This window comes from Canis lupus, chromosome 17 (assembly GCF_048164855.1).
Source record: "Canis lupus baileyi chromosome 17, mCanLup2.hap1, whole genome shotgun sequence".
Classification (NCBI taxonomy): Eukaryota; Metazoa; Chordata; class Mammalia; order Carnivora; family Canidae; genus Canis; species Canis lupus.
Window position 1 is genome coordinate 57,605,038 of NC_132854.1, and position 12,854 is coordinate 57,617,891.

Genomic DNA, 12,854 nt, shown 5'->3' on the forward strand with positions numbered 1-12,854 from the left:
CATTCCATAACTGGAAGCCTTTATCTCCTACTCCCCTAAACTCCTTTGTGTCCATCCTCCCACCCACCTCCTTCTGGTAACCATTAGTTTGTTCTCTGTATTTATAGGTCCGATTCTGCTTTTTGTGTTTATTTAATTTGTTTTAGATCCAACTATGCCTGGGATCATAGGGGTATTTGTCTTTCTCAAGTGTGATTTATTACAATTAGCATAATACCCTCTTAGGTGCATCCAGTTGTCACTAAAGGCACAATCTCAATCTCTTCTGTTTTTTTTTTTTTTAAGGGAAAGTGCACACACAGTCCCCCATTACCATAAATTATGCAGTCAAGTTTCCTACACTTTGGGAAATCTCAGGGGTCGGCACATCTGGAGTGCAAGGGATAAGCCTCATCCTGGGAAAGCCACTTTGTGATCAGAGTATCTCCCCTGCCAGGTACATCTCATCCTTTTTTTTTTTTTTTTTAATGGCAACATCCCATTGCATATATATATACATCTTCATTATCCAATCATCGATCAGGGCACACTGAAGTTTCTTCCATATTTTGGCTATTGTAAATAATACTGCAATAAACATAGGGGTGCATGTAACCTTTACTTTTTGTTTCCATTTCATGGTAAATATTTTTCCATCCTTTCACATTTAGCCTGTATGTGTCTTTAGGTCTGAAGTGAGTCTCCTCTAGGCAGCATAAAGATGGGCCATATATTTTTACCCATCCACCACCCTATGTCATTTAGGTGGAGCATGTAGACCACTTACATCTAAAGTAATTATTTATAGGTGTGTACTTATTCCCATTTTACCTTTTTTTCTGGTGGCTTTTGTAGTTCTTCTCTGTTCCTTTATTCTTCTCTTGCTCTCTTTCTTTGAGTTGGATGTATTCCTGTAGTGTTATGTTTGGCTATTTTTTTCTTTATTTTTTTATATCCATTGTAAGTTTTGGTTTTGTGGTTACCATAAGGTTTGTATAGAACATCCTAAGTAAATAGCAATCTATATTAGGTTAATGGTCATTGGTCATTTAAGTTAAAACATATTCTAAGAAAAGAAAAAGAAAAAAAACTTCCATTTTTTTTTTTACTACCTCATCTACATTTTATGCGTGTGCTGTTACATTTTATCTTTTTATTCATTATTTGCTTACATCTAATTATGGTCATTTCTTTTTACTTATAGAAGTCTATTTAACATTTCTTGTAAGGCTGGCTTAGTGGCCTTTATCTCCTTTAACTTTTGTTTATCTGGGAAACTATCTCTCTTTCAAATCTGAATGATAGCCTTGCTGGGTATTCTTGGTGGTGGGTTTGTTGCTTTCAGCACTTTGAGTATATCCTGCCACTCTAGTCTGACTTTCAAACTTTCTGCTGAAAAATCAGCTAATGACCTTATAAGTTTTGCCGTGTAAGCAACTTTTTGCTTCTTTAGTGCTGCTTTTAATTTTCTCTCTTTACCTTTAACCTTTAACATTGTGTGCCATATAACAAATTTTTTACCTCTTTCTCTCTTCTTCTGGGACTTCTACAGCGTCAATGTTTGATGTTGTCCAAGAGATCTATCTTCATTTTTAAGAATTATTTTCTCTTTTTGCTCTTCAGCTATGTGATTTCCATTACCTTGTCTTCTAGATCACTGATACATTCTTCTGCATCCTCTAATCTATTGTTGGTTCCCTCTACTGTTTTTTTTTTTTAATTTCAGTTATTGTATTCTTCAACTCTGATTGGTTCTTTTTAGCCCTTTCTATTTCTTTATTGAAGGTCTCACTGAGTTCCTCCACTCTTCTTTCCAGCCCACTGACTATCTTTAAATTCTCATTGGGCATATTGCTTATCTCCATTTCATTTATTTTTCTGAAGTCTTTTCTTATTCTTTCCTTTGGAGTATAGATCTCTGTCACATTTTGTCTCTTTTTTTTTCTGCGGATTAGGCAAAACCAAAAATTCTCTAAATTTAAAAGAATGGTCTTGTGTTTGGTCATCCCCTATATAGACTGTGTGTGTTTGGTGACTTTTCCTGACTAGTGTGGGCTGCAGATCTTGGGCCTTTCCACGCAATGGGCACCATGTCAGGAAAGCTAAATCTGAAGTCAATGCAGGCTAGGGTGCCCTAAAGTTCCTTGTGCTGAGAGTACCTTAGCAGAGCAGGTGAAGCTGAAATAGGTACAAGTTGAGGTGTCCCAGGGTGCTCTGTGGAGGAGGTGCCTTGGTAGGGTAGCTGAAGCTAAAGCAGTGTGTGATCTGGGAGGTCTCTGAGCTCTTGGTGCAGAGGGTTCCCTAGCAGTATAGCTGAACTGAAAGTGGGTGCTACTTGGGGGGACCTGGTGCTCTGCAGACAGAGGGTGCCTTGTTATGATAGCTGAAGTAGAGATAAACTAGAATATTTCAGGACTCTCCACACAGAGGGTGCCCTTAAATGGTGACTGGAGCCAACATGGGAATGAGACAGGAGGTCCTGGGGTACTCTGTGCAGGGCAGGTACCTGGGAAGGACAGCTAAAGCTAAAATGGGCACAGTGTGGTATGAACTATGAGCTCTCCACATAAAATGTGGTGGGCACCACTCTGTGGCCACCTTGATAGGATGACTGGGACTGGTGTGGGCTAGGGGTCTAGGGCTCACTGAGGCAACAGGCCAGTTAGGATACCCAGACTGTGTACAGTGGTCTCTGCTTTCAAGGTGAAGGAGGGTGGGGAACACAGACCATGTCAATCAGCCCCTCCTGCCCAGAGAGCATTCCAGCAGTTCCTCTACTCTTTGGCAGAGTTCTAGCGTGGACTCTTTTATGTTAGTTGTTCTTTTGAACCATGACCTTTAAAAGACAAAACAAAACAAAAGTGGGGTTTTTTTGTAATGTTTTCCTGTGCCACAGCATGACTGGGGCTGGTGTGGGCTCATGGACCCAGAACTCAATGAAGCAACAAGCTGATTATGGCATCTGGACCTGCCTTGAGCTTTTAAGATGGAGGAGGAATGTAAACCCTTCTCCAGTCTCTCTGACCCAGAATGTGTTCCTGCAGCAACTCCACCATTTGGCAGAGATCAAGTGCTGGCTCTCTTGTATGCCAGTCGCTCTTTTGAACCATGGTTGTTTTTCTGTGCCCAAGGACAGAGGAATCTGTTCCCCATACTTCAGTATTACCCCCTACCTACTGCCATTCACAGTGATATCTGTCACCCATTTTGTGGTCCTTAAGCCAAGAGACCAGCGAGTAAGACAAAAGAGTCACCATCCTGGTAGACTATGATTGTCAAGAAGAGATAGAGCTGCTGCTGCACAGTAGGGCCACATGTCTGACCAGGTAATTCACTGAAGTATGTCTGAGTACTCTTTGCCCTGCATGAACAGTAAATGGACGAATACAGCAGTCATGGCATGAGACAGGCGTGGTGGCCAGAGGCTTACACCTCTATGGGGATAAAAGTCTGTGTCACTTTACCAGGTAAGCCATCTAGACCAGATGAGGTGCTAGCCAAACAAGGTTGAGGAGAATAGGTAGGGGAGGTCAAGAGTATCAGTACAGCCCAAAACTAGCTGTAGGAGATTAGGTTCTTGTGAGTCTCCACCCCTTCTAAATTTTCTTAGGGAAAGAGACCAACCAGGATCATAGAGGAGTGGTTCCCAGATGAGCAGCCCAAGTGATAGCTTTAGTGGACACTGTAGTATGCCACCCACACTCTCCCTTCAGAACCAATGCTCAGATGGATCACCGCTGAGCTCAGGAATTACTGTCAATTCAAGACAGCAAGTGCTCTTACCCAAGATTACAACCCTTCTTTGAGGGCACTCACCAACAAACTTCTTGCACAAACATTTACACTCAGAGTCCTTTCCCAGGGAACCCACCATAAGTCAGCAAGAATCACATCATTATGAGGAGTCAACAAGCTAAATTAGTGAAAGAACTGTGCGATCTGTAAGGTGCAACATACATTTAGCATGACATTATAATAGTAATTAGTACCATTCATACTTCTCAGTCTCAGGATGTCTTCACCAAAGAGAGGTTAGTGGTCTTGCCATGCTTGTCTTCAACAAAAAAAATTTTAACATAATATTAGTGAGTACCTTGTGGCGTAACATTCTGAACTTGGTCTCTAGAGCTAAACTTTTATCTCTTTTATTTTATTGAATGAAGGTCCTAGGGGATCGTAGACTATGACATAATGCTTTTTATCTATGAAACATTTTATGTTAAAATTAATGAAAGAACTAATTTAAATTTAATTAGCCAGAGATTTTTGTCATAGATCACTTTTTTTCCAGACTCTATCATCCAGTAACCATCAGTCTGTTGAGAGCATGCACAGTGCAGCATTTCATGGGAAAATTCACAGAGAACAAGGACACAGGCTTTACAGTTCTGTAGAGATAGGCTACTTTAACTCCAACTTTAGGAATGATGCTAAATCAGTCTGATGTACCACCTCTCTCACCGTCTCCACAACTATTTGCTTCTTAGGGGTTAAAATCCCACTGCTGTCCCTGGAATTTTCTTCCCTAAATTTGGCACGTGTTCTGCAGGTTTTCATCCTGACAGTGATGTTTATGATCAAACAGACAATGACAACTGTCATGACGGCTCACTGGCTAGAACAATCGTAATTGCTCTATCAATTTGAAGATGCAGCATGATGTCTGAGAAAATGTAAAATCATGTTTGCCCGAGAATCAGTGAAATGGAATAATCTCTCTAAAGCTGCTCCTTTATATGATACGATCATGGTATCCACCTCATATGGATGTTGTAAGGGCTAAATAAGACAGTCCAGAGGAAGTGGTTAGCATGTCTGGCATATAGTGAGCATTTAATAAGCTATTAATCGTTATGATTATTAGTTCACCGCACCTGAAAGGTGCTGTCCATCAGTACCATGTATCACTAAATTTAGGATTAGTAGCTGAAAATTGTTACCTAATGACTGATTTTTATCTCTCACCAACCAGAACAGAAGCATGCTCATGAGTTCTTGGAATCTGCTTTCTCTAATTTGGTTTTCTATTTTATCCATGGTACAAAACTTCTCTCCTACCAGGCCTGAAATTCTTACCATTTTAAGGAAAACAATGAAAATAAAGGGACTGGATCTAAGAGACCAACACACACACAAAAATATATAGGGGTGGCCATCAAAGTTCTCTCATTAGCTAATGCCAAACAATAAAATTAATATTCTCACTAAGAATATTAATTATTCAGGATCCCTGGGTGGCTCAGCAGTTTGGTGCCTGCCTTTGGCCCGGGGCGTGATCCTGGGGACCCGGGATCAAGTCCTGTGTCAGGCTCCCTGTATGGAGCCTGCTTCTCCCTCTGCCTGTGTCTCTGCCTCTCTCTCTCTCTCTCTCTCTCATAAATAAATAAATAAACAAATCTTTAAAAAAGAATATTAATTATTCAGTAAAATTCAAAATAAGAATATATGTTTTTCTGAGATCTGACTTTAAATTTCTGTACCATTATACATAAAATTTTTGTACCAAAGACAGATCTTCTGTGAATATTCAAATCATCATATTATATGGCCCATTATTGATTTAAAAATCCTAGTTACCAAGCATGTAAATGTTCTGAGGAAGAGGAGGAAAATCTCTTGCAATGGCTGCTTCAACTCTATGGCTACCTCTATGACCACGGATGTTCATATTATTTACAGAAACCATAAAATGGTGGTTTTTATTCTCTTTGATTATCATATCACTCCAAAGCCTCTTTCTTCCTTAGATACTTCCTGTCCTTCCTTTTAAAGACTGCAAACCTTCCAGCAATCATTTTCAAACATCTTGATTTTATTAATGATCAGGGAGTCCAATCAGGAAAGACGAACACTGAGAAACATACATAAAGTGAGGAAATACCATCTCTTTCCAGACTTAAAACACAGTATATACAAATCCAAATTTCACAAATAGGATTTTGTAGGTGACCATATACTAAACAGTGGATGATATCAGATTCATTTGCCATATACAGGATTTCAATTGCAGAAGGTTTCAGGTCATGATTATGCATATGAGCTGTGACTATAAAATACTAAGACAGATTTCATAAAACATGCATGAAAATAATAACATATGTGCACCAATATAAATATATATGTACATTAGCTTAGATCCAAATTCCACATTTGCTTATTACCAAAATGGCATAAGACATATTATCAGAGTTGCTTTCTCTCCCTAATCCTGTCACCTATCCTGTCCAGCAGGAGAAAATATATCATGAAATTCCTGAGTTATCCAAAAACCATCTAACCTCTTCCTGTTGCCATATTTTGTTCTATTTCTGCACACAGAAATAGAAAAGAAGAAAGTCATGGGTTGGAATGTGTCAGAAGTAATTTGGTTAATACTTGAGATTTATCAAACCCATAATATCAGTAGACCCAAAAGAAGCCCCAATCAGTGCTTGACTAGTATGGAAATAGCCTGACAAGTTAGTGAGGCCAACTCCGTGATATTCATTATATGCTCTAAGAATTACCTTTCCTGAACAAATTCCACATGCAATGTAGGGACCTGGTTGGGGGAACAAGCTGGAGCTTACAGAACCAGCTCTGCAAATAGGCCACTCAAGAAATTGACTCACCAGTAAGAGATGACTGAAATTGGTCTGAAGGGCTGGCCTTTAAATACCCAGAGAGGGAAAATGAAACTTGAATTACCCAGTTAGTTTGAAAGAAAAAGGAGGAAAAAAAACCCTGTGAATTATATATTACTCATAGAAAAGCACATTAGTCAGGAGAGTGACACAGGAGAGGTTCAGTCCCAAAACGTTGAGAGCCAACCCTGGCCTGAAAAGGAAAGGGGTCATTTTAAGGGCAGATGCTGCCACTGTAGCCAGATGGAGATTAGCATGCTAGATGGAAAAGGGGAAAATCAAGCAGAGCTTTGCGGGAATTTGAAATTACTTCCATTACAGAGTGCCCATTTCTCTCTCTGGCCCTGACTTAATATGGGTCTGATCCATTCATTTAGACTCAGATTTAGAAACCTAGATTTAGGTAAGGTCACCAAGAGAGAACTATGAGGAAATGGGATCATCTTATTGCAATTCTCTAAAAATTACACAAAAATGATAATAAATGAAGAACTTAAACCATTTCCTCAGATTGCTTTGGCCATAAAGGATATCAGGATGTCCCCATGAGTTGTTGTTTTAAAGCACACTACTCATATAATACTATGTTTAATCATTGCAAGTGACCCTCTTTAAGACAAGCCTTCTTTTAAAGGAACACTCCGCATCTCCCTACATATCCTTAAAGGAGCGCTTTATCCAAGCTCCAGGTGCACCTTCCCAGCCTTATCTGTGTATCTGTGTGAAGAGCTAATGATAGGGCGTTCTTTCTCAGTGTCTCCACAGGGCTTCATTATGTTGTTCCCGGCAACAGTGCAGTGCATAGTCTGTAGTAATTAACGGTTCCCCAGCCCAGGGCGAAGGAGAGTCACAGTTCTTGGTGGCTCCATCATCTTAATGCTCATTGCCTTGCATGTCCAGTATCTGAGCAAGGGTTTCATTTTTTTTTTTTCCTGTAACTGACATTTATTTTTTTTTTCTTTATTTTTTTTTTATTGGTGTTCAATTTACTAACATACAGAATAACACCCAGTGCCCGTCACCCATTCACTCCCACCCCCCGCCCTCCTCCCCTTCTACCACCCCTAGTTCGTTTCCCAGAGTTAGCAGTCTTTACGTTCTGTCTCCCTTTCTGATATTTCCCACACAGAAATGTGTGAGCAAGGGTTTCAAATGGATTTGAGAGAAATGCAGCAGGAAAGGTCCATTGTGGTTATTTTGGATAGATGATAAAGCCCTCTAAGTGGCAAGTCAGGGGAGAGGCTTGGAAGATTTCAGATTCCATGTTAAGTGCTGATTCTATGCCCGTTAGTACTGCAGATGCACAAAAGGAGGAAAACCCCATCCAGTCCTGTAGAGCTTAGATGGGCATTTGAAGTGTCATTAGGAGAGAAAACAGAGAAACAAATGAACCAAAGAACACCTCTCATAAAACAAAAAGTACTCCTTCCAAAGAAAGGGGCTCACAAGTCCTAAGGGTTCCAGGGTCCTGGCGAAAATACACAGGGGATGTGGGCTGGCCATAATACAGTTAAGAGGGTTGGGGATAATGGCAAATGGAAACCTCATGCTCCATTGACAGAAGGCCTCCACTTGGCCAGGCCAAGAGTTGTCATCCACAGAGTTATGGAATATTCACTTTTTTTCAAAGATGCCAGACATGAAAAGGTATGTGTATGTGTTGACAATGAATCCAGATAATTAATTACTACACAGGCCAAACAAAATGTCTGTGCCTCAGTGCAGCCTATCAGTCTCAATTTGGTAAATTTGGGTGTTTCATTCTTTGGGATTCCCTAAAAATAAAGGATATACATAGAAACGATAGATTAAACAAGGAAAGAAAAATGCAAACAGTTGGTATCACAGTTAGGTATGTCATCTGTTTCCCCAGGCGCACTGAGATTTGAGCATATTTATTGAGATGTTTGCTAGCTGTCATATTAGATAAGGCTTGAAATCTTTGTCACTTGACACAATTAAATGGCATAAAATAAAAGCAAGAGAATTATTTCTTGCTCACCTGACAGTGCAAATGTGGTGTTCTGTGTGTGGGAGAAAGGCAGGGAATGGGAAGGGATGGAGGGTGCTCTCTAGTAGACATCTTGAGAGTCTACTGTCTTCACCACGTGATTCTCTAGGTTGCTCTAAGAAAATGGACTGAGAGCTTGTCTCCATTCAACCACCCAGAAAGGGAAGGGGGATTGATCTTGATAGATAGTGTACAGGCCACTCATAGAAGTGATGTACATTACTTCCATCAATTTTCCATTGGTGAGAATTCAGTCCTATACATGCAAGTAAGAATGGAAAATACTGGTTGTCCCTCAAAAATAATAATAACAATAAGGAAACTGGTTTGAAGAAAAAGATATCTACCACTAATAGGGATTAAATTAGAGTTATTTTATCAGTAGCAAATTGGGTTTCCCCTCACTTCTCTGCCTATTTGCTGCTGTGAACACTCACTCAACATCTTACCCATTTATTTCTGGGAGCTTTGCCTTTCCATAATTAATCACAATATAATTATCTAAATTTTGACTTTTGAAGATTCAGTCTATTGTGCTCTGACATCTTTTCCTTCATATTCTTAATTATGATTTAAAGCTCCCTAAGAATATTCAGGCTTCCTCTGCTCCAAACCATGGCTTTCTGAATCTGCCAAGCTTTCCAATCCTGGGCCATGTGTAATAAGCAGATGGCACTTCATGGTCACCCTAGCACAGTATCAGTTCAAGTGTTCTGGGCTTACTCATGAATACCTCATTGACCTGAGGCTGATTTTTCACTGCAGCTTGAAGCCTTTGAGGGAGAAGATTTAGGCAATTCATCCCATAGCATTAGCTTTGCTCTGTGGTCCTCTGTTTTATCCACACAGTAACAGTGCTACTTTCCAGAGTTGATGCTTTACGGCTGCCTAGAACCCTGCTCTCTCAAGACTGAGGCACTCTGAATGGGCTCATAGCTGCATCCTTCTCTAGGAATTGCCCTCATCAAAGGTAGGTGCCTCACCCCAAATTACGTCCCTTCCCTGCAGTCTGCATGAGTGATTATGGAATATGTAGGGTTCCAGGGCCCAGCCCCTTGCCTCAATCTGGGAGGTCCAAGCAACAGAGCTATCCCAGCTCTAGAGATCCCCACAGGATCAGACCAGGCCTTCAAGGCAACTTCATTACAGCCCAACTTCCCCTGCTGCCCAATCCTACCTCCATTATCCCCTTACAGGAGTGTTTCTGAGAGTACTTCTCAGCAAATCTCCTGCAATCAAATCTCAGATTCCATTTTCAGGGAACTTGACCTAAAGCAAAAAGAGATATGGATAAGGATGCAGTATGAATGTAATAATACCTTACCTTGACAACATCTTGATTCCTCTACCATTCAGTTCAATTTATATAGATATGAGTTGATATATAAATATGTGTGTGTAGAATGTATTGATTACTTCCTATAGCCAGACACCAGTCTAAATGGTTTTCTCATATGAACTCCCTTAATATTCAAAACGACACTGTAAATGTGATGCTATTATTATCACTATTTCCAAATAAGGCAATCGAGTTAATTACTCATATCATAAAGCAGTAATTAAGAGAGCCAGGATTTAAATGTAACTCAAAAGACTCACATAATCATGTGGGAACATTGAGGGGCCAGCCTAAGGGCCAAGAGAGAGAATGTGCTGCTTTGTGCAGGGCAGCATCACAGCTTCTGGGTGATTAAAAGTTCTGCATATCTCTTTACTTCTTTCTTGTTCTCTACATTCCCAGAGGACTCCCAGTATGGACAGGCAAAGCTTTCCATTAATGTAAAATTATGCATTTCGCTTCTGAAGCCAGTACCACTAATCCTATCGCCCTTGCTGACACTTGGTTTATGAATTGGTATGTTGTGCAATGCTTGCTCCTGGGACAGGAAAAAAGTTTCTGGGGCTTCTAGGAAAGCATTTGTTGATTATGAAAAGACACAAATGAAGAAAAGGAGTCTTTTTGTCTGGATGTTGTTTTGTGCTTTGGCAACCAGAACAGCAAGGAGCGACCTGTGATCATAAGGGATGACAGCTTCCGGACAGAACCCAACAGGCTGAAGAGGGCAGAGAGGCAAGGCAGAAAGAATGTGGGCCCCTGAAATCTTGTTTAGATTCTAACTTGACCAGCTACAGACTTATCATACCTGCAGACTTCATCTTGTGTGAAATAATAAAGTTATGTATTGTTTTAGTCAGAGTCCAGGCTGGGGCTAGAGGGGCTGCTAGTTGCCAAAAGCATTGTAACTGTACAAAGCCTGTAAGTTTAGAAGAAAAACAAGGAGATTTGAGGATTAGTAAAATGAACAAATGTCAAAAAGATGCAGTAATAAACAGATGACAAGAAATGAGTTAGGAATGAAAATCAATAGAAAAGAATAAGAAAGTAGGATAAATGATGAGAGAGAAAGAAAAAGGTCAAATATAACAGAATTAAAGAATACAATGAATTTTGCATAACTTTCTAGAATACTGAAACTGGCCCATCACTAAATCAAATTGCCTAATAGAAAGTAATTTATTTATTCCCCCATTTTGATAGCACAGCTGAAAGCTGGCTTAGAAGGTTTGAGCAAGCACTACAGTAGAGCATACCCATATCAGCCACAGAACTCTTGAGTCCCTCCCTTTCTAACAAGGCCATTTCTGGGACCTGAATCTTCTGATGCTACACAGTCACATAGATAATTTCTGACCACTGGCCCTATGACTTTGTAGAGCATAATGGGAGCAGGCTCCCTTAGTATTGGAACTCTGGCCTTTGTGCATGTAGTTCATCTATATCCTACTTAACCAACAGGATGTTAAGATCCAGAGTGATTTCTCTGCTACTTTTAAAGTTCCCTTTGGTTATCCTTATTTTCTCATTGCATTGTGTAGTCCTCGTGGTTTGTATTCACATCTCCTTTGCAGGACAATATCTTTCTTTGAGATAAGGGAACTTAATTATAAGTCCTTTTTTGTTCAAGTTGGATTTCTGTTATTAGTAAATCAAAGAGTCATAACTTGTAACTCAAAACTCTGTGATCCTCACAGTGTTACAAAGATGAATAGAACGTGAAACACCAGAGGGTAGTAATTTGTTCCCACTGAACTATTTCTATTCCCTTTTGGCTCTTTCGAAATCCTCAGAAATATTTGCCTTTTACATTTTTAGTTAAGATATTATCCATACCTGTCATAAAAACTATTTTGAGGTTTTCATTCAAGATGGCAAGATAAGAAAACTCTGAATTCGCCTCCTCTATAGAACACACCAAATTATACCTATTAGAATAATTCCTCCTAAAGAAGAACTGAGGACTGACTGAGTAGCTACAGAACAATCAAAGACAGATGGCAAGAGAGATAGAGACACAGCAAGGAAGCAAACTCCCATCCCCAATGCTACAAACAGTACTGAATTGCTAAGAACAGATTCCTCTGTCCTTGGGCACAGAACAAAAGCCACAGTTTAAAAGAGCAACTAGCATATAAAAGAGACAACACTAGGACACTGCAAAGTGGCAGAGAAGCTGTGTGAAAGTTCTCCGGGAGTGAATGGGTGACGGGCACTGAGGGTTATTCTGTATGTTAGTAAATTGAACACCAATAAAAAATAAATTTAAAAAAAATAAAAATAAAAAGAAAAAGAAATAAAAAAAAAAAAAAGAAAGTTCTCCGGGTCAGAAGGACTAGAGAAGGACATGGTTTACATCCCCACTCGACCTTAAAAGCCTAGACTGAAGCAGGTCTGGACATCATTACAGGTGAGCCTGGTTATCTTAGTGATACAACTTCAGCAAACCCAGCTCTCACCCCTTCCACCTTAAAAATCCCATAGTGAGTTGGCCACCTCAGCAAGGCCAAGATCCACAAGCCCATACCAGCCACCCTGTGATGCTGGAGCCAAAAATAAGCCACAGTTTGTTTTTTCTTTTTAAATTCTTTTTCTGATTTTATATTTTTTACTTTGACTTGCTTTTTAACATTTTTTCTATTTTTGTTCTTTTTTTCCCTTTCTTTTTCAAAGCCATGGTTTAAAAGAATAACTAGCATATACAGCCACAGCCCTAGCCAGCCAGCAAAAGTCACAAAGCACACACAGTCTGCATAAGGGACGCCACACACAAGGCCATTCCTTCAAGATTTAGAGAAGTAGTCTTTTTGCCTGATCCATAGAAACAAAAAGTCAAGCAAAATGAGACAGAGGAATATACTTCAAAAGAAATAACAATAAAAAAATCCAAAAAATAACTAAATTA

At 39.8% G+C, this 12,854-nt stretch overlaps 1 non-coding gene across 1 annotated transcript; it reads right to left on the reverse strand.

The window, feature by feature from the left end:
• Positions 1 to 281: 281 nt before the first annotated feature.
• LOC140608462 (U1 spliceosomal RNA) lies at positions 282 to 444 on the reverse strand. Its single transcript, XR_012010498.1, has one exon. It is a non-coding gene; the product is annotated as a U1 spliceosomal RNA (small nuclear RNA).
• Positions 445 to 12,854: the final 12,410 nt, after the last annotated feature.